The sequence below is a fragment of the Camelus ferus genome, chromosome 10 (assembly GCF_009834535.1).
Source record: "Camelus ferus isolate YT-003-E chromosome 10, BCGSAC_Cfer_1.0, whole genome shotgun sequence".
NCBI lineage: Eukaryota > Metazoa > Chordata > Mammalia > Artiodactyla > Camelidae > Camelus > Camelus ferus.
In genome coordinates this window covers 54,235,940-54,256,831 of record NC_045705.1, presented here as the reverse complement: position 1 = coordinate 54,256,831, position 20,892 = coordinate 54,235,940, and the positions used below count along the sequence as shown (strand labels likewise).

Here is a 20,892-nt window from a genome sequence, read left to right as displayed (position 1 = left end):
CAGTCCTGGAGATGGATCCCTTCCCCGAGATGTCTAGGTGCATGGGGTGAGGTGGGAACCTGGGTAAATTCAGGGTTCACTTAGGAAGAAGAAAATGGGGGGATGCGTGATGGGCAAGTGATTAACAGTGTACTTCACAAGGCATCTTCTGATAAATGTAGACAGTGAGTCAGAAAAAGTATATATCAAAATGAGGACAAGGTGGGGAGGGTACAGCTCAGTGGTAGAGTGCATGCCTAGCATGCTCAAGGTCCTGGGTTAAGTCCCCAGTACCACCACTAAAAAAAATAAACCTAATTACCGCTCCCCTCAAAAAACAAACAAAAACAAAACAAATATATATCTTTTTTGATGAGGAGAAGTAGAAAGAAAAGATGTCAAAAAATAACTCTTTTGCAAAGTAGAAGTAATGAGACCCTCAGGAAAACCAGCGGAGAGACTGAGGCAGTGAAGGCGTGTTTAGATATGGTCAGATTCTACCATAAGCTTTAGGATAAAGATTTTCCAAACCTTGGAAGGGAAAATAAAGGTGGACGTTTTCCATTGTTGGGAGCCTGGATGGAGAGACTTGGAAAATTTGAAAGGCGCCGTAGAATGCTCTTCTGACTCTGCAGTTGGAAGTGACAGTAGGGAGGCACTCAGAGAAACGCAGTTCCTGATGCTCTACACAGACGCATAGGAAAGATGAAAGGAGGGAAATGCGGTCTTGCCTTTTCTTACGACCCGGTATCTCTCAGCACCACCCTGCCCCTCTGCAGCACTTCCGCTGTCTAGAAACATGAACTTTGCCTGTTTCTCCACTTCCCTGAGGAGCGCACTCCAGTCCTGAACCTAGAAGTCTGCTCCATCTGTGCTGGGAAGCTGGGCCTTTTCAAGGAGCCATGTACTTGATGCAGGGCCACAGGTGTGTCACAGCTAGGAGGCTGTGAGCATCAGGCAGCAAGTCGCTTTGGTTAAAAATACCTGACAGCATGTGCCTTTTCATAATCTCCTGGGCTAAGGACTCCCAAAGCTACTGATCCTCGTAGCATCCCAAAGGGTCGTGTCCTACCACCTGGGTTTGCCAGCCGCGTCCCATCCACCAAGCGCAAAAGACCTTCCCCTGATTTGGAGGACACCATTTTCCAACTTGGGCAGAATCCCTTCTTCAGAGTGACATGAATACCATCCCCTCGTCCCCCAGTAATATGCGTCTCACCTCCAGCTGTGAGTCCCCATCCGTCCCCTGATGTCTGCAACTCTGGACTCTGTCATCTGTCGTTTTCTAGCCAGTTCCAAAAGGCTCAAGCTGACGCAGGCAGGGCAGCGGATCAAGTCTGGATCCCAAAGCTCGCCAGACCAGCAACCCTGGCTGAGAACCTCTCCAGGTGAGGGCTGATCCAGGCCGGCAGGACACGGTCCTGCTCCCCACCTGTCACCTGTCACTCCTCTGTTCCTGCCATCAGTACTTCAAGGACAGTCCACCTAGAGGAGAGCTCTTCTTTTAAGGCCCCAGGGCTCTGCCAGTTCCCACACCTGAGGGGGACATTTAGCGCATCCTTCACAAAACCAGCCCTACTGTGGTCTTGGCCCTCTCTCCTGAGCCCAAACCAGGGTGGAAGATGATGTGATCCCGGACTCTCAGAGTGTTTGTCAGTTAAGGGCCGGAGTCAAAGCCAGGGGTAAGTCTGGGGACCCTGGGGGCGCTCAGCACGGGGCTTGCCCTGCCAACACGCGGCTCTAGACCACTTACTTCACCTGTGATCCTGACATCAGCTCCCTCCACACCTTGACCCCAGCACTGGCCACCAGCCTCTCTAGCTCCCCACTCAAACTGCTCACCCTCCTTTATGATGCTGGGCTTTGCTGGACTTCTGTCAGCAATTTTCTCCAGTCTTGGTGCTCTCGCCTAATACTCACGTGGGTCATAAGACCCAAGTCATCCTCTAAAACAGGCCTCTGCCATCAGCTCTGCTACCCTTTGCTGCCCTCCTCTGGCCACTGGGGTCACTGCAGGTAACCCTTCAGCACTCAGATGACTTCACTGATGTGTTCGTTCTTTTTTTTTTTTTTAAATTGAAGTATAGTTGATTTACAATGTTGTGTTAGTTTCTGGTGTACAGCACAGTGATTTAGTTATATATATATATTCTTTCTCATATTCTTTTCCTTTATGGTTTATTACAGGGTATTGAATACAGTTCCCTGTGCTATACAGTAGGACCTTACTGTTTGTCTATTTTATATATAGTAGTGTGTATCTACTAATCCCAAACTCCTCATTTATCTCTTTTCTTCTCCTTTCCCCTTTGGTAACCACAAGTTTGTTTTCTATGTCTGTGAGTCTGTTCCTGTTTTGTAAATAAGTTCATTTGTGTCCTTAATTCTTTTAGATTCCATGTATGAGTGGTATCATATGGTATTTTTCTTTCTATTTCTGGCTTACTTCACCTAGAATGATGATCTCTAGGTCCATCCATGTTACTGCAAATGGCATTATTTCATTCTTTTTTTATGGTTGCATAGTACTCTGTTGTGTGTATATATATACCACATCTTCTTTATCCAGTCATCTGTGGATGGACATTTAGGTTGCTTTCACATCTTGGCTATTGTAAATAGTGCTGCTATGAACACTGGGGTACATGAATCTTTTCAAATTAACGTTTTCTCTGGATATATGCCCAGGTGTGGGATTGCAGGATCATGTGGTAACTCTATTTTTAGTTTTTTAAGGAACCTCCGTACTGTTTTCCGTAGTGGCTGCACCAATTCCCATTCCTCACGTGCTCATTCTTAAACGCTTTTTTAGGGCCGCTTTGTAGTGTGCAATGTGTGGACACAGGACTCAGCGATAAAAATACATGGTGCTCGCCTTGCATAAGCACAGAGTCTACTGAGGAAAAATGGAGAGAGAGAGAAAATGAATGAATATGAAGAGATGGGAGTGGGAGTAAATGAATTTCAGCGTACCCCTGTGAACCTAGATTTGCTCAGCATTCCACAGACTCCCCTGCCTAGCACCTTCACCTGACAGAATCCCTGGAATTGAGCACCGCTTCCCCTTTAGGGGCAGAATTGGAGACTCTGACCTTCCCTCACCTCCGCCTCCCCCAGTAGTGGAATGTGTTGGTCACACCTGTCTTCTTCCTCCCTAGCATTTTATGGTTTGTTTTCATTTGTAAACCAAATATTTCTGAGCAGGCGGTAAGCATTCCACCAGGCACTGGAGATGCAGGGGGAAAACGCTAATCCCAGCCACCGTGAAATTCACGGTCCAGTTAAGGGGATGGATGCAAGTAGATCATTATACACATTGTTCGATAACAGCTTTGATAAGCGGCATCTGGTGCAGTGTTCAGTCTTGTTCACACCTAGTGAGAGCCCTGTGAGGATAGGGCGTGGGGTCCTTGGTTCGGGGTAGAAGGGGTGAACGACAGAGGAGCAGAGCCTGCGCGCACAGTAGGCATCTCAGGAGGTGCCGAATGTGTGGAAGAGGTTGCCGAGACCCAAGCCCATCGTTTCCCACAGCCTCTGCTGGCATCCAGCTCCTGTGCTCTCTCCCCGCCTCTTCCACCCCCTCCTCCTCTCCAGAGGCCGATCCGGATGTATGGAACTGTCTGTGCTGGCCGGCACCTTTGCCAGGTTCCTGGTCAAGTTGAGGACAAGTCAGGAGCCACACAGTCCAGTATTGCAGGGGCCACCTCTGCTCTGTTCACCGAGTTCAACCCAATCCTCCAAACAGCAACTGGCCCATAGGAAGAACCCAGAGATTCTCTTGTGGCTGTTGAATGAATATGTGAATTTTGCATAATTATCCAGGCAGGACCCTAGTTTCTGCAAGGAATTTAATTATGACTGAGTTCTTTTGATCAATAGAGACAACTCTTCTGGTTCATTGTAACTAAAAGTGGATTTATAACCTAATTTGGTTTATTGGCCGCCAACAGGGTGTAGACCCTGAGCTGCAGTGACCCCATGGGTCAACCTCCAGCACAGTGAGAGTGCCACTGGCCTCCCTGAGCTGAGATTTAAGGGCACCCCTTTCTTCAGCCAGTCTTGGCCCCTAGTGTGAGATCAGTGTGAGCGGGCTGGTCTGAGAAATCTTCCTGGTAGAGAATGGGCAGGAGGGAGGATTGCCAGCAGCAAGGGAGAGCGAGCCATGCAGTGCCAGTGAAGACCAGGGCTGCAGAGCAACCGTGAACGGGTCTGAAGTTCCGGGAGAGGAGGCTTTGCAAGAGCAGTGTTTCATTGGGTCGGTCGGGGGCCACGTGGGCCCCTGGGCCGGGAGTGGCCGACTTGTGTTCAGAGATCCAGCAGGAGCTGCAGCACATTTTGCTTAAAACTACAGCTGGTTTGTAATTTCGGCCTCAGACGGTAATTACAGCTGCTGGGGCTCCTTGGAGAGATAATTACGGAAAGGATTCAGCACATTCATTTTATCTACACACTTAACCATCAATTAAATCATTACCATCTAATCCTGTTCCAGAGTCTAGAGATGAACTGTGAATGTGTAATTTTCAAGGCACCGAAGTTTGTTTTCAGTTGGTTTTAAGTGAGAAATTGCCCCATTTCCAGAGCCAACAGAAGCACATGTGCTTGCTTTCCCTGGGAGGCAGAGCCCAGGGAAGTTGGGGCCTGCTGGTTGCTCTCTCCCCAGGCCCTGGCCACAGGAGGTGGTGCCAGCTTTGCCTTTGATCTTCCTGGTGATTTTGCAGAGCTGGATGGCCCCTGGGACTAGAGGAACCTCGAGGCAGAACAGAGGATGGTTTGTTTGCTGAGAGGCTGCCGGGAGGGTGCCCCCTGCTGGGATTTTGCAGAGGCCCTGGACCACCGGCCACTCGCTAAGAGAAAGGGGTGAGGTCTTCTCACTGAGGGAACCCGCAGCCTGTGATGTGTAAAAAGCACAGGCCCAGGGCTCCTGGGCTCACGGTTCGCCCCCCACTTCTGGGCTGGGTGTCCTTGAGCCAGGCCATGAACTTCTCCAGGCCTCAGATGACTCAGCTTCGGGAAGGTGCAGGAGTAGGCCGACCTCGCGGAGCTGCCGTGAGGCTTGCCAATGAGAAAGCCATGTCACGTGTTCAACACAGTGTCTGGCGCTTAATGGACGCTAGGGACAGTGCGATCACTGGTGTGATTTCACATGCAGGCAGGTACCAGGGAAAGAAGGGAGCAGAGGGAGAACCCAAGTGTCCAAAGATGGGCGGCCGTGAGGCCCAGTGGCCTCTGAGAGAGCATGGCGCCAGCCTTGGGCTTCACAGCCGCTGCCCTCTCCGACCCTGACCTCCCTTGGTGCTGACCCCCCAGGAGCCCTCTGCTCTGTGACCCCGTCCCTTCTGATCCAGCCCTTCCTTCCTTGGCTTCTGCCCTTAGGCTCCTCCAGGAACCTTACTGCCAAACAGGCCTGCTTCTCTCCTGCATCTCTGAAGCCCTTTTCTGTCTCTCTCAGAAGATTCCGTGAGCGGTCCGTCAGCCAGTGCTCTCACCCGTGCTCAGACTCACACATACTTCCCTGCCACCAAACCCCATATGCCAAAGCAAAGGGACACCAGGAAGTGTGTGCCCCTGGACCCCAGGAGTGTAATACGAAAGAACAGTTCTTCCTCTCTGAGGAATTAGAGAAACCTGTATTTAGTTGGGAAAAGATATAGTCTAGTTTTTAATCTTAAAAATAAATATAATATAGTTTTTCTTAAACAGTCTAGGTTCTGCATTGTCTATTATTTTGATACAGTCTGTGTCCCTCTCTGAGTTGTGCTGTATTATTACTTTCTCACCTTAGTGTATGTGATACTGATTGCAGAGAATTTATTACAGAGTTCAAGCTAGTATTGCTCGCTGTGTGACAGGCCAGTAAATCGAGAGACAAGATGTTGGGGCAAGGAATAGCAACTTTATTCAGAAAGCCAGAAAACTGAGGTGTGTCCCACAGAACTGGGAGGATGCTTTGTTGGCTAGGAGGCTTCCGGGAGGGTGCCCCCTCAGAGATCCAGCAGGAACTGTAGCACGTTTTGCTTAAAACTACAGCCAGTTTGTAATTTCAACTGGGAACTGTGTCCCAAAGAACCATCTTACCCAAGTTAGAATTCAGGCTGCTTTTACGCTAAAAGGGGAGGAGGGAGGGTTTGTTGTTACAAACTTCTTGGTGTCAGAATCCTTTGTTCTTGCAGCTGTCCAAGTAGGTCAGGTCATGGTGTCCCTGTAAACTTCCAACAAGACAAATGTTGTCCTCTGTTCTGCAACTTTTTGTCTCTATGTGAATGGAAAGTGTTAGACCCTTAAAGGTCAGAGCCTTGAGAATGGGCTCTCCTGTATATTAAAGGCTATGGGCAGTATTCTTTTACAAAGGGTGCAGAACCAGCATGACTCAGCACAGGAAACAGAGCACAGGGTTGGAGCTAAAGGAACAGGTCAAATATGGAGTCAGATTTGTCCTTCAGTATTACACTCCTAGGGTCCAGGGGCACGCACTTTGCTTTGGCATATGGGGTCTGGTGGCAGGGAAGTATGTGTGAGTCTGCAGCAAGGGTGAGAGCACTGGCTGACAGACCGCTCAGCTTTTCCACTGCTCTGTGCCCCAGTGAGTGCCTGGGATTGCCTGCCTGCTTCCTGTCTCCCGGGCACCTCATCCCAATTCTGTCTTTCCCTTCCACTTTCCTTGGCTTACTTTCACAGGATGGAACCCAGATTCCTTTGAGTGCACACAGCCATTCACAGACTGGCTCTTTTGTCTCTGTCTGGAGTCACAGTCCTCCGTCGGCTGCCCTTTGACATTTTATGCCCCAGCCAGGCCACACCAGCTCCTAGGATGCAGAGATGCTGCGCTGTGACCTCACTTCACTTTTGCATGTGCTGTTGCGTCTGCCTGAGATACCTCCCCAGAACGGCCTTGCATACTTCTTTAAGATTCAACCCAAGCGTAGCCTCCTCTCCCATGCAAATACCTTTGTGATAGCTCCCATAAGGCTGTGTTGTAACTTTGTGTTTGTCTTCCTGAATAGATGATGCGTTCTCTGGGAGCAGGGATCGACTCTCATGTGTCTCTGAATCCCTAGACCCTATGTAGGCCCCAGCACATGAGTAGGTGCTCAGTGTTGACTGAAGGAGAGAGAGAGATATACACAGGGAAAGAGGGAGGGATGCAGGGCCCAGCTTCTCACGTGCTCAGCATGAGGTTCACAAGCCCCTTTGCTGACTCCCAGACTGGGGGTCCTCAGTGCACTCAGTGCACGATTCCAGTGGTTTGCATGTTTCAACCTCTACCCCCTGAAAAGCTGATGGGAAAAACTCACCGACGACATCGCCTGCTTTGACTGACAGCCTGGAATCTCCAGTTCTGGAAAGGCTTTTAGGAAAAGTCTGAACAATCCACAGAGAGATACAGCTGGGCTTCAGGGTCCCGAAGACTCTGGGTATTTCTTACTTCCAGGTGATTTTATAACTTTGCTTGTCAGTCTGAGAAGGTACGGAATGGAGGGGCAGGAGGGGAGGTGGACAAAGGGGAGAGGCCGTGGCCTCCAGAAGAGTTCAGAGCCACTGCTTCTGTCTCAAATCTGTTCTGCAAGCAGCCTTTGCTGTGAGAGGGAGCCGTGCTCAGGTGCGGGGACCTGGCCTGAGGCTTTCAGGAAGCATCATTGCCTTTGAAAGTGTGAAATTGAGCGGTGTGCACACAGACACCTGGTGGGATCTTGTCTTCTCTGCTCAGGGCTCCAGTCCCCGCGGCACCGGCCACACAGTGGAGACCAGGTACAAGCACACACCTCCTGCCCAGAAGAAGAAAGCATCCTGCGTGCGTGCTTCTGGCGGCTTCAGCTAGACCGCTGGGATTTATTTACTGCCATTTCACACTGTGATCATCCTGCTCCAGTCTCTGCTGAAAATGGCAGTGGTACCCACCGTCTCCAGTGTTGTATAGCATACTTTTTGTTTTCCAGACATCACTGAACTCATTTAATAATGGGCAAAACCCCTCTGCTGCAGATCCCAAAGAATTCGTTCAAAATAACTCACCATTTATATAAATAACTCACCTCCAAGATAATTCTGCCGTGGACACACTGAGTTAGGGTCTGTGTCTCTACAGCTTTTCCAGAGATCTGTGTTACCTTCCCACCCCGACCGCCATCGCCACTATATGCCCAGCTCTGGGTTCACAGTGGGATGAGTTGGCACACAGGTGGGACCCCTCCCTGGCCTGGTTACTAGTGTGGGGCAATGGCAGGGCTGGGGGTGGAAGGGAAGATTGGGAGCAGGAGGGGCCTTAATTTTCATAGATGAAGAGGGGCGGCCAAGGGTGTTACTGGGGGTAGCTGGGAGGAGAGATGGGCGGAATTACAAGAAGGCAAAGGAGCTGCGAGGGTATAGCTCAGTGGTAGAGCCTGTGCTTCACATGCGCAAGGTCCTGGGTTCAAACCCCAGTACCTCCATTAAAAATAAATGAATAAACCTAATTATCTCCCCCACCAAAATAAAAAAAAAAATTTTTAAGGGTGGACATAGGGGCAAAGGCATGAAAGAGCAAAAGAGACAACACTACCCTAAGAAACGAGGAATTCGAAGGATGGAGTGGAGAGCGCTGCAGTCTGCAGTCGTGACGTCAGGGAGAACTGGGGTTGACTTAGGGGAGGAGAGGGATGCAGCTTTGATAAAGGTCATTGATGAAGAGGTTGGCAGGTGAAGAGCCCCAGAGGAGGGTTGGAGATGGTTCATGAAGGGGGCTCATTCAGGGTGGGGGAAGTACAGAATAGAAGATGACGGGACAGTAGGGAGAGGAGAGGCTACTGGACAGTGTGGGTGGAAGGCAAAGGAGTGGGTCCTGGCAAGTGTGGTCTCAGGGGCAAAGGCTGCCTTACCTGGAGGAAGTAGAGGGACCAGGCTGCCCTGCGGGTGAAAGAGAAACGCACAAGCACTCTCAGCCCTGCTGTTCTCCGAGTTGTCTGGGAGGGGGCCTGAGCCCTCTGTCACCCGTGCATCCACTCATGCAGCCATCACCCTGGGTCTGATGTGCCCTGACCTCCCCACCAGCCGCACCCTGACGTGCCTGCCTGACACCCCCTCCTCTCCTGCTGCCCTGGTCTGTGCCCATCCAGTCCTGTGTCTTGCCTTCTCCCCAGTGCTGGTCACTGCACTCCAGACAAGCAGGCACACCTTGCCTGTAACACGATGCTCAGATTAATAATAAGACAAGGTTAGCTTTCCTGCATGGAACACCTACTCCATCCAGGGCACTGTGCTAAGTGCTGTACACGCATCATCTAATTTAACATTCACCCTGTGAGGTAAACTGTATTATCTCCCCAGATGAAAAAACAGGCAAGAAAGTGGTAGAGCTAGCATACCAAGGAGACGGCATTTTGTGTCCACTGTCATAAGCCCTCTCCATACTCTCTGTGAGTCTTACACTCCAGTGACTTGGGCTCGGCCCTGTGACTTGCTTTATCCACTAGACTGCAAGTGGGGGGACAGTTCCAAGTGAGGGCTTTAAGAAGCATCACATGTTTCTATTCACCCCCTTGAGGTTTTGGCCTTTGTCATGGGAACTACCTGGGCCCTGGAAGAAGAAGACACAGAAGCAGACCTCTACCTGTCTGGAGCCAGGTCCAGCTGAGCCCAGCAGGCTGCAGCCCACCCGCAGACCCACGAGCAAGAAATAAGTGTTTCTTGTTGTAAGCAGCTAAGATTTAGAGGTTGTTTGTTATTGCAGCAAAAGCTGACTGATACAGATTTAAACTAGACCTTTCTGATTCCATACAGAGCTTTTAAAATCCCAGTGTTCTTGAGGGGAGGAAAATAGCTCAGGGGTAGAATGCATGCTTAGCATGCACAAGGTCCTGGGTTCAGTCCTCAGTACCTCCATTAAAAACAAACAAACAAACAAATCACAGCATTCTTCCATGCCAGTGCTTCTTGAGCACAGATACCAAGGCTGTTTGGACTGGATCCAGACACAGACCTCTCTCCATCCCTTAGGAAAGGCTTTCTCTCCACCTCTCCAGCATCACATTGAAACAGGTGGCCTGCACCTGTCCAAGATGCTGTTTTCTTTTTCTTCCCCTGCCCTCCTCCTAGGAGAAAACTTGCATGTACGTACACCTCCCAGCAAGTCTCTCAAACCTGCTTCCCTGCCAGTCAGGCAGCTTAGAAGAAGGTGCAGCTGAACCAGTCAGACACAACCAGGTTCTCACATGGCCAGTCAGCTCTGCTGGTTCTAAAAGGCCCTTCCCTCTGTGCTGTTATTATTCAGCTCAGTGAAGAATGTAAAACTAAAACAGCGCCTTAGTGTTTTCCGGAAAGTTCTTTTGTTTTCATCCTTCTGGCACTAATTCACTGTTCCTTGACCTCACATTCCCAAATGATTCGTCATGTAAGTTTTTTGCTAATTTTCAGTTGTTTTGCTTCTGCTGTTTCTTCCTCCACCTAATCATCTGCTTCAATATAACCATAATTTTCAAACCCAGTAGGATGTGCAACGAATAATATGCAGTAAAATTAACTGAAAGCCTCCTTCAAAAAAAGTTTCTAAAAGTTAATGGAATATGTTTTTTTATCTTAGTAGTCATGTTACATTCTGTGGGTTTCTTCCCACAAATGTGTTTTTCAGTTTTGTATTCTGATCAGACTAAACTTTGTAGCTACAAAGATTGATTCCTTCAGATTAGAACACGATTTTCCCTAGTTATCTTAACGGGAAAAACTCTGAAGTGAAAACCTACAATTTTTCATATGCAGCGCTCCTTCTTCCTCTTCTGGTAAAAGAACCCCATTCTCCCTGAGGACCCACCCCCGCTACCCCGTGCATCCACGTGGTTTATGTGGACCTAGCCACAACCTCTGCTCCAGTGTCTCCGTGTGCCCCCAGGCTACATCCAATCAGCACAACCAGGGGTTGGTTCAGGGTGGGCATGGGACCCGTTTAAGGCCTAGGAGTTTAATTGGAGCCATCAGGAGTCACATCTTCCCACTGGACCTTGCAGCTGTGAGGATGCAAATATGGTGTAGTTAGCTGCTATCTTGCCATCATAGCAGTCGACCCAGAATGAAACCAATCAACGGGAAGCAGTTTTGAGAGATGGGGACAGTAATAATGACTCCTGAACCCCCGAAGGGATGGAGAGGCCGATCAATCAGCAGACCGAGATGGTAAAGGGGCATTGATGGCATCGCTCAACATCTCCACACTCAACAGCTCCGCAGCTCAGGGGGTACCTGGCCAGCACCTGAACAACACAAGAAGGGGAGGAGAGAAGTGAGAGTGGGTGACGGGCCGGAAACCTCAGAGGGCGGTGCAGGATGGGGAGCTGACAGGACACTGGCCATGGGGCCAGTGCAGGGACAAGTTTCGGTGCAGAGGCAAGCAGGGTGGCAGAACCTCCACCAAAGTTGGGGGTGCAGAAGCTGCAGTGCAGGGCTGGGACCTGGAAACCAGAACAGGCAGGGCAGAGCTGGCACTGGGACAAGGGAGGCTCCGCAAGCTTTGCCCGGCTCCAGGGGCTGCAAGAATAACTCCAGGCCCCACCTAGTGCAGGCGTGAGGCTCCCGTTGCTCCCCCAGAGGTGGAAGGTTCTGACTCATTCACCTGATCACAGCGCTGATCACAGCCGCAGGGAGCCGCGGCGCCTCGGGCACTCCGATGCCCAGGGCCTCCTCTTAGTTTATTTTAATTACATAGAATAGAAACCAGATGGAACTAGCTTGGGAGTTTTTGTAAGAATTGAGGGAGGTTTCTTGGAATTCAAGGGCAGGGATGGATCTAGGTTCCAGGAAGGACTGGGGCTAAAACTGGAAACTTTGGGGAAAACAGTCATTTGTTTTTCCTTTGATTCTGCTCTCTCCTTCCCTCACTTCTGCATTTCTCTGTCTCTCTGTCTCTTTCTCTCCATATTTTCATCGCTGTCTCTTTTTTCCCTTTCAACCCCTTCCCCATTTTCCTGTAGAAGGACTTTCATTTGCCTTGACTTGGGTGCCCTTCCTTGGTCCAAGCAGCTGAGACAGTGGGATGTGGGTGGGGAGGGGATAAAAAGAGGGCCTGACTCACCGCCATGGGTGGGGGGCACTGCAGATGATGGAGAGCGGGGGTGGGGGGGTTGCCGGTGTGAGCTGGGAAGACACTCCAGTCTGTTCCTCTGACCCCCAGGGCTGGCCTTTGGCATGTCAACTGAAATAAATGCACAGCCTAAAAGTTGAGAGTTACGTTTTACTTGGTAGACAATTCTGAGGACTCAGCCTAGATGACAGCCTAGATCGCTCTGAGGGACTGCTCCGAAGAGGTAGGGGAGGAGCTAGGATATACAGGAGCTTTACAACAAAGACCAGGTAGTTGGAACATTAAAAGATTACTTGTTAACTGAAGAAAACCAGGCATCTCAAGTTAAAGAATTTAGCTCTTTTCTATGTATGGGAGGAAGCAAACATTTGGGCTCATTGAATTCATTCCTTTGACAAGTACTTAGCTATCTAGGGCCAGTATCCTGTCCTTTCTTATTCTGAGTCCCCTCAGAGTGCACCATTGTGAGTGGCTGCAGAGGCCAGGCTGCAGGCTAGTCTTCAGGGGGTGGGGGAGGGCAGCTGCTGATGACTTGATGGCTTTAGCATTCTTTGTTTACTGATATGCTTTGCAGTATTTTTCGTTCACAGATATATTTAGCACCAGTTCCCACTGTGGTCCTCAGGTGTCCCGATCTCTGCACCCCAGTGTTTATTCAGCCTGCATTCACATTGCACCGCCCTGGGCCAGGGGCTCTCCCAGGTGACAGAAACCAGTATTGAGCAACAGGCAAGATGCCTGCCACCCTGGAGCTTGCATTCTAGTGGAGGAGACAGACAGTTCACAGACAAACCAACCAAAAATGGGTCATGAGAAGTTCGAGGATGGAAATACAGAAGAGGGATGTGATAGGAGTGGATGGGAGGTGACACCTGATGGAGAACTGGAGCAAGAAGCAGACAGCAAAGCAAAGGCCTGGGAAACGCGGGGAGGAGGCGGTGGTGGCACTAACCCCTGATTCAGTCAACTAGCCGCCCTTTCCCCAGCCTTGCTACACTCTCAGCCACTTTTTTTTCCTTTTCACCTATTTCCAGCCTCTTGGTGAAAGTCCAAGGTCCTCAGGTTGTCTGACCCAAGCCTCTGCCCTCCTGCCTGCCCTAAGCTGATTTCCTCTCCCTACTCGGCTTAGCAAATCCCTGAAGAATGTCTGTCTACATGTCTCACCCTTTCTCCTCCCAGCTGCGCCCCGGGCTTCTCTGCTGCCCATCTTTGCAGGTCTCAGAAGTGCTGCTTCCAGCCTCCAGTCTCCCCTGCCCTGCTCTTCCCAGGCATGGACATGGCCCCTCCTCAATTCCCTGAAGCACAGCTGGTGCCAGCTGTGGCATTCAGTGACCCCTAAGGGTTAGAGGTGACCTGAGTGATTGCAAGACAGAACATCCTGTAAAACTGAAAATGTAACCTGGGAAAGAAACATCCTCCTCCTTCTGTCCCTGATGACCGCAAACTGCCATCAGGAATGTACTGTTCATTATGCAGGATAGTGCAGCCTCATGAGCTCAGCCTCTCAAGCTAAGACAGCATCCAGGCTCCACCTTCGATAATCTAACCCCACCAGCTCCCACCAAGAGCTTCTACCCAGGGCCATGCAGACTGCCCTGCAGCTGGCTCCTTCACCCTGGAGCCAGGCTAAGTGACGCTGAAAGCAGCTCTCTCTGGGTTCCTGTTCCTAATTCACACAAAGCCCAGCGTTAATTGCGTTGTGGAGAGAGAGGTTTCACGGTCTACTATCAGGTGTAGTTTTTAGAAGAGAGCAGATATTCAGATAAGAGAAAAGTAATTGTGCTGGTAGGATTTTTTTTTTTTTTTGATATTGTGAGACTCTTTGAGATGCAAAGCTAATGGCAGGAGTAATACCAAAAATATTATTAATATTTTAATGTTATTAATAAACATATCAGTATAGGCCTGTATACCTTGGGGGAAAATAAATGTTCTTATGTCATACCCTCTTTTCAAACAACAAACACATTTAAGGATCTCTGTCTCTCTCTCAGGAACAGAAGCCGTAAGACATCATATTATTTGTATTATCACATACTTAATTGACTTTTAAAATTAAGTTCTATTCAGCCTATCAGGTGTGCTCATTCCATACAACTGCATCACAGTGTTTAAGCTAATTCTTAGAACTCCTCCCAAGGTAAGGAAAAACACATCCATAATCTCGCCTGGCAAAGGCAAGGTGAGCACGAAGGGCCTGGGAGACGGAGTGAAGACCCGTTTAGGGCAGTCATGCGTCAGTATTTTGTCCCTCATGATGTCACAAGAGGCTGCAAATCCTACAGCTGCTCTTTGGCCTGTGTGAACTCTGGGTGTGAGCGACCACTTCCTGGTCACCCCTCTGGTCAGGTGAGATTAGCCCCAGCAGGTGCCCGAGACGGAGGTCGCCCAGTGCCTGTCATCTCTCCGTCAGGTGGTCTGCGGAATAGATTTCAGCAGCCCTGGTCGTTTCCTTCTCATTGTAAGCCATTCTCCTTAAGAAGGAGAACCCTGACTTGGCCAGGTCTTTCTCCTTCAGAGGCTTCCTGGGGCTGCTCATACCTATTTAGTTTCCTAAATTAATTTTCCATTTTGAGCCTTCCTCAGCCTAGAATGCTTTTCCTCTACATTCTCACCATATAAATCCCACATGATCCTCAGGGTTCAAATGAAGTGCCACCTCCTCTGTGACCTGCACCCCACTTAGCATGACTTAGCACAAAGTGTATCCAGAAGACTTCAATTGCGATTCACATCAACCACTTACCACCTCTAGATTTATAGTAACTTAGGTACATCTGTCTTTTCTCTTGATCGTGAACCCCTCGATGTCTAGGATTGTGTCCTCCCCCTGGTGAAAAGTGGGATCTTTCAACATTTACTCTATTTAGCTGATTTGGGCACACTGCTAACCTTGGATAGAGATGGTGATGAGCCTTTCCTCTGTGGTCCACAGAAGTTTCCAGTATGTGATGGTCAGCAGGCAGGAGGGGACTGATCGGTGTGAGCGTGCCCCAGGGAGGATGCAGACAGATGCAGTCTGCACACAGCTCCTCACCGTGGGTGGAAGCACCCCAAGGAGAAATGCAAGGTACCCACACCTGCAGCAGGCTGGGGGCACCTCCATCCAGTGTCAGGCAGATGAGAGCTTGAGGACATTGAGGTCTTGTTCACTAGCCAGAAAATCCCACCATCCATAAAGGTAATATCCTGAAGTCAAGTTCACAGGTGAACAGATCTAGCATCCATTTTATTGTGCGCTAATGTTTAGGGTCATCTGGGGGTTGGAGGTAGATATACGACTCTTCATTTGTGATCTCTTTGGTATTTGTGGCTTTTGTTCTTTTTTAGAGCTTCACTTGTCCCTTTTCAGGAAATGCTGAACTTAAACTCTCTGGTCCTGTTTGGGGACCAGCCAGATAGAGCTCTGAGGAGCCAAAGCCCGCTATCTCCTTCCCATCTTCACTGCCCAGGAAGATGGGGACTACCAAGGCATGAGGGCTGCTTTGGCCGTGCCCACATGGTCACTTACTCTGATTTCCCTGCTCTCCAGTGTGCTCCCCAGTCCAGTCTCTACACAGCTTCCAAATCTGACCATGCTCCTTCCGTACATAAAATCCTTCAGTAACTGTCCTTTATCCAGAACAAGATCAAGGTTTTTATCTTGGCATTCAAGGTCCTCTGTGACTCCTCCCCCATCTCTTCTGTGCATTATGTTGAGGCCAGGCCCAATTACTAGTGGTCCTGTACCCTGATTTTTATTCACCCCATGCCCCTGCTCCTGCTTCAAGTCTTTTCTGTGTGTGCGCTATCCTTTCTATGCGACATTGCTTGGCTAGATTCAACTCTTCTTTTAAGCATCTGCTCAGCTGTCATCTTCTTCAGGAAGCATTCTGGAGATCCTCCCACTGTGAGTTAAATGTCTCATCTGCATTCTCTCCTCCTAACCTGCGCCCACCCCTAACGTAACATTCGGTGCCACTTGATATATCTGTGTGCGTGTCATCCACAGCGCATCCAGATGCTCCTTGAGGACAGACTGTTACTCATCATTGTATAACCAGTACCTGGCAAAATGCCTGGCACAAAGCCAGCGTCTTGTTGGATAGAGTTCCAATTTCTTCTATCTTGCAACTTGGGGAATGATGCTGATTTTTTGAATGGACTCTGCATTTCAAATTTCCAAATATACAGGCCTAGAGGTTCTATTAAAGTATAAAAGTAACCCAGGGCTGGCTCTGAAAGCCAGAGAAGCTCCATTTTCTGGAGCCCCACTTCTTCAAGTTCAGGGTGACATCCGTGAGAGGTAAGACAGTGCGGTTAAGTTCCCGGTCATTGTCTCAGCTGAGATTTGTGGCAAGACAAAAGCCCAGACAGTTCTCATAAAGGTCTCTGCCAAAGAATCATCTTAGCTGAAAAGCAGGTTGGGAGATCCATGACTGTTTCCTTCAGGAAGCTCAGAATTCCTTCATGCTTTTTTATTTTTTTTAATTTAATTTTATTTTATTTACTTGTTTTTTGGAGGAGGAGGTAATAAGGTTTGTTTGTTTGTTTGTTTATTAATGGAAGTACTAGGGGTTGAACCCAGGACCTTGTGCGTGCGAAGCACACACTCTACCACTGAGCTACATCCTTTTCCCTCTCCTTCATGCTCATAATCACCAGCTGCTTATCTCAGCAACCGTCAAGACTCCTCTTTGCATTACCTGCATCCTTTCTTGTATTGTGGCATCTGTTCAAGCAATGATCAGTTTAGCTGCCTTTAACACAATTACTTTGCAGAGGGAAGTGGGGGACCCAGTCATTTACTTACTCATCAGGAAATATTGGTTGAGTACCTGCTCTGGGTATACATCTGTGAGAAAAAAATAGATGAAAAATGTTGCCCTCGTAAAGCTTATATTCTAGTGAGAGAAACACAAAATAAATATTGTAAATGAACGTAATATGTAATATTGAAGGTGATAAATACTATGAAAAATACAATTAAGTAAGGAAGAGGGACTGAAAGCATGGTAGGGGTTTTTTGGTTGGTTGGTTGGGTTTTTTTCGAGGGGGATTAATTTTAGTGGAGGTGGTGGTAGGCCTCAGGGGAGCTGAGACATTTGAGCCAACACTTGAAGGGGATGAGGGGGCACACCATGTGGATTTGCAGGCTGAGGGAACAGCCAATACGAAGGCCTTGAAGGTTGCACAAGGAACAGTGGGGAGAGCAGTCTGGGGGATGCAGGGTGAATGAGAGGGAGAGTAACAGGAGTGAGATCAGGAAGGTGAACAGGGTGGGTAGGGCCCAGGTTGCATAGAACCTAGTAGATCTTCATAAGGACATTGGTTCATACTTTGAGATGAACAGGAATGTTAGTGCAGGATTTTGAAGAGCTATGTGACATGATCTGGGCTTACAGCTGTTCTCTCTGGTTCTGTGCTGGGATCAGACATAGGGGCAAGAGTGAGAGTGGGGAGAACCTTTAAGAGTCTGCTGGGGCAGAGGAGTAGCTCAGTGGTAGAGTGTGTGCTTCACATGCATGAGGTCCTGGGTTCAATCCCCAGCACCTCTATTAAAATATACAAACAAACAAACAAACAACCTAAATACATCCCTCCCCCAAAAAAGCTTACCATCTAAAAGTCTACTGCTATTATCTAGATGGAAACAATAGAGGCTTGGACCAGTGTAGAAGCAGAGGTAGTGGTAAGAAGTGGTTACATTCTGGATATATTTTGGAAAGAGATCGAATAGGATTTCCCAATGTAGGGTGTGACAGAGAGAAGCAAAGGGATGATTCCAGCAGTTGGGGCCTGAGCAACTGGAGGATAGAGTTGCTATGAAGTGAGCTAAGGAAGGCTGCAGATGGAGCACCTATGTGGGGCAATCAGGAGTCTGACCTACTAAGTTTGAAGCATGTATTGGATACATCTACAGGGAGACATCAAGTGGCGGGTAGATGCAGAAATCTAGAATTCCAGAGGTAGGTCACGCTGCAGTTGTAATGTTGAAATGTAAATGGAGAGGAGAAGAGGCCCAAGGACTAAAAATTGGGATATTCCAACGCTTAAAGGTAGGGGAAAGAAGAGAAGCCAACAGAGACTGAGAAGGAGAAAGTCACTGAAGCAATAAGAAAATCAAGATGGAGGTTGGTGGGTAGGATGTAGCTCAGTGGTAGAGGGCATGCTTAGCATGCACGAGGTCCTGGGCTCAATCCCCAGCACCTCCGTTAAAAAAAAGAATGAAAGAAAGAAAAAGATCAAGAGAACATCCAAAGACAAGAGGGAAAAAATTGTTTGAAGGAGATGATCAGGTCTGTCAGATGTTGCCAGTAATTCAAAATAAGATGGGGACTGAGAACTGACCCTGGGTTTACCAATGTGCTGGATATTGGTGATATGGGATACAGGGCTAAATAATGTCCCTCCCCAAATTCCTGTCTACCTGGAACCTCAGAACATGACCTCATTTGGAAACAGAGTTTTTGCAGATCTGTTTAGTTAAGTTAAAATGGGGTCATCCTGGGCCCCAAAGGATGGGCATGGAATCCAGTGACTAGTGTTCTTATAAGAAGATGATGTGAAGGCATAGAGGGACACTTCAGGGAGAATGCAGTGTGATGACAGAGGCAGGAATTGAGGTGACATAGCTATAAGCCAGGGAGCCAAGGATTGCCGGGAGTTAGGAAGAAGCAAGGGAAAATTCTTACCTAGAGCCTTCAGAGGGAGCATGGCCCCACTGACATGCTGATTTCAGACTCTGGCCTCCAGAACTGTGAGAGTAAATCTCCTGTTGATTTGAGCCCCCTGAGTTTGTGGTATTTCGTTACGGCAGCCCCAGAAAACTAATATACTTGCTGTCTTAGGCAGCTCAGACCACCGTGACACAGCACCAGAGACTGGGTGGCTGAAACGGCAGAAATTTGTTTTCTCACAGTTCTGGAGGCAGGAGGTTAGAGACCAGGGCGCCAGCATTTTCCTGGTGAAAAAGCCCTCTTCCTGGATTGCAGACGGCAGCTTTCCACTGGGTCCTCACATGGCAGGTGGAGACAGACACAGAGGGAGCAGGAGCGAGAGCTCCACAGTGTCTCTCCTCACAAGGTCCGCTAATCCCGTCACAGGGCCCCCCCCATGACCTCATCTAACCCTGCTTACCCACCACGACCTCATCTTCAAAGATGAATTTGGGGGTACACAATCCAGTCCATAGTGCTTGGTAAAGCGGTCATTTCTCATCTATGTACCTCGATTTCCTCATTTATAAGATAAGGATGATGATAGGGCCCACCTCAGAATTGTGGTGAGGAGTAAATGAATTAATATATGTAATCTTCTTAGCACAGGACATATGAAATGCTACATAATGTTAACTATTATAATGATTATAAATATAATCATTTTGCTTTGAAATTAAAACGTTCATTTTCACTTGTTCTTTGCTTAATTCTCAATTAGCTCATTAATTTGACAAATTAAATTTCCCTAGAGTTCTAAATACCAATTTCACACTTAATCAAATTCTCTTAAATGTTTCAAATTAAATAGGAAAAAACCTTATAAATCTAGCAAATAAAATTCTTCTAATATTTAAGCACTGTATAAGCAGTTGATTGACTATAGTCCCTTGAACATTTCAAACTAAAGTCACAAATTTAAAATGTGATCAAAGCAAACATTTCAATTATCTAACGCAGCAGGTGTTAAATAAAATTGTTCTCAAGGACTGTTAACTCATGATGCTATTAAATAAAATCTTTATACAGTTAGATTAAATTACCTTAAACATTTCAACATCTGAAAAATCAAACTCATAAATTTAATACATTGGATTTTCCTGAGCATTTAAACATTGACTATAAATTTAACAAGTTCTCCTAAATATATGCATTAAAATCGTAAGCCTAGTAAATTTCTACTATATCATTCCATTAAGCATTTACCTTTAAAACATAAAGCAAAATTATGTTATTACACTCAAATAAATATAACTTACATAGATACGTCATTACTTCATTATTTGTAATTCTTATTTGTTTTACCTTTCTGGCACTACAAAATTACTTTTCCAAGTAGCAGGAGTAGAATTATTGTTCAGGTCCTCTATAGCGAATGAGATTACAGATGGCCATTCAGAGATCTGAGTCCCAAACTGCAAAGGTAGGTGACTGCTCAGACCTGGGACAGGGCATGGGCTGCCTCCTAGGGAGATTTCACCAGAGCTACGCACTAACAAGGGAAGTCCCTTCTTTTGGGTGGCTTTTGCCAGCTGCATTGTCAGTGGGAAATATCCTCAGGCTTTTAAAAATGGAGTTTTCACAATCCAGTGCATCGCGTATATCCAAGGACCCTTTCAACTTTCACTCTTACCCAGTTTTTGTTTTTTATCATAGATGTTTTCTTTTTCTTCCCTGATTTGACTAGATGGAATTATGCGTATGTGCGACCATGTGTGCGCGTCCGGTGGCGCATGAATACACACACAGTTACAATCGAGCTTCCTGATGAGGCTTCATTTGCTCTCTCTTCCTTCTTACCATCCGTGATGTCAGCTACTGACAACTGTGAGCTGGTCAAGAGCAGCGTGTGCATTGGCATCTTTGTGTTTCTAGTGGTCAGCACGTTTGCCTGGTGCTCAGTAAATGCTTGTTGAACGAATTAATGAATAAATATAGTGAGTGTAAATTTGGACTAATCAACCCCAAATATCCTCTACCTAACTTCATCAGGTGGAGTAAGTTTTTCCTTGCAGTAATTCACTAACTTGCCCATCATCCGAAAGACCATGACAGAGCTCTTACCATTTGAATGGTGCCTCACTTACAGCCCTTGCTTCTTGCTGGTGTCTGATGAATCCCTCTCAGTAATAGCCTGCCTGTCACACATGTCACCATTCACCACCTCCC

The 20,892-nt window shown here is 47.8% G+C and overlaps 1 protein-coding gene and 2 non-coding genes across 3 annotated transcripts in view; all 3 read left to right on the top strand.

Annotated features, from left to right (window-relative positions):
• The window catches only part of SYT9 (synaptotagmin 9), a 176,049-nt gene that overhangs the window by 148,993 nt on the left and 6,164 nt on the right, over positions 1-20,892 (top strand).
• Positions 8,337-8,408, top strand: TRNAV-CAC. The gene has a single exon. It is a non-coding gene; the product is annotated as a tRNA-Val (tRNA).
• TRNAV-CAC lies at positions 17,491-17,562 on the top strand. Its single transcript has one exon. It is a non-coding gene; the product is annotated as a tRNA-Val (tRNA).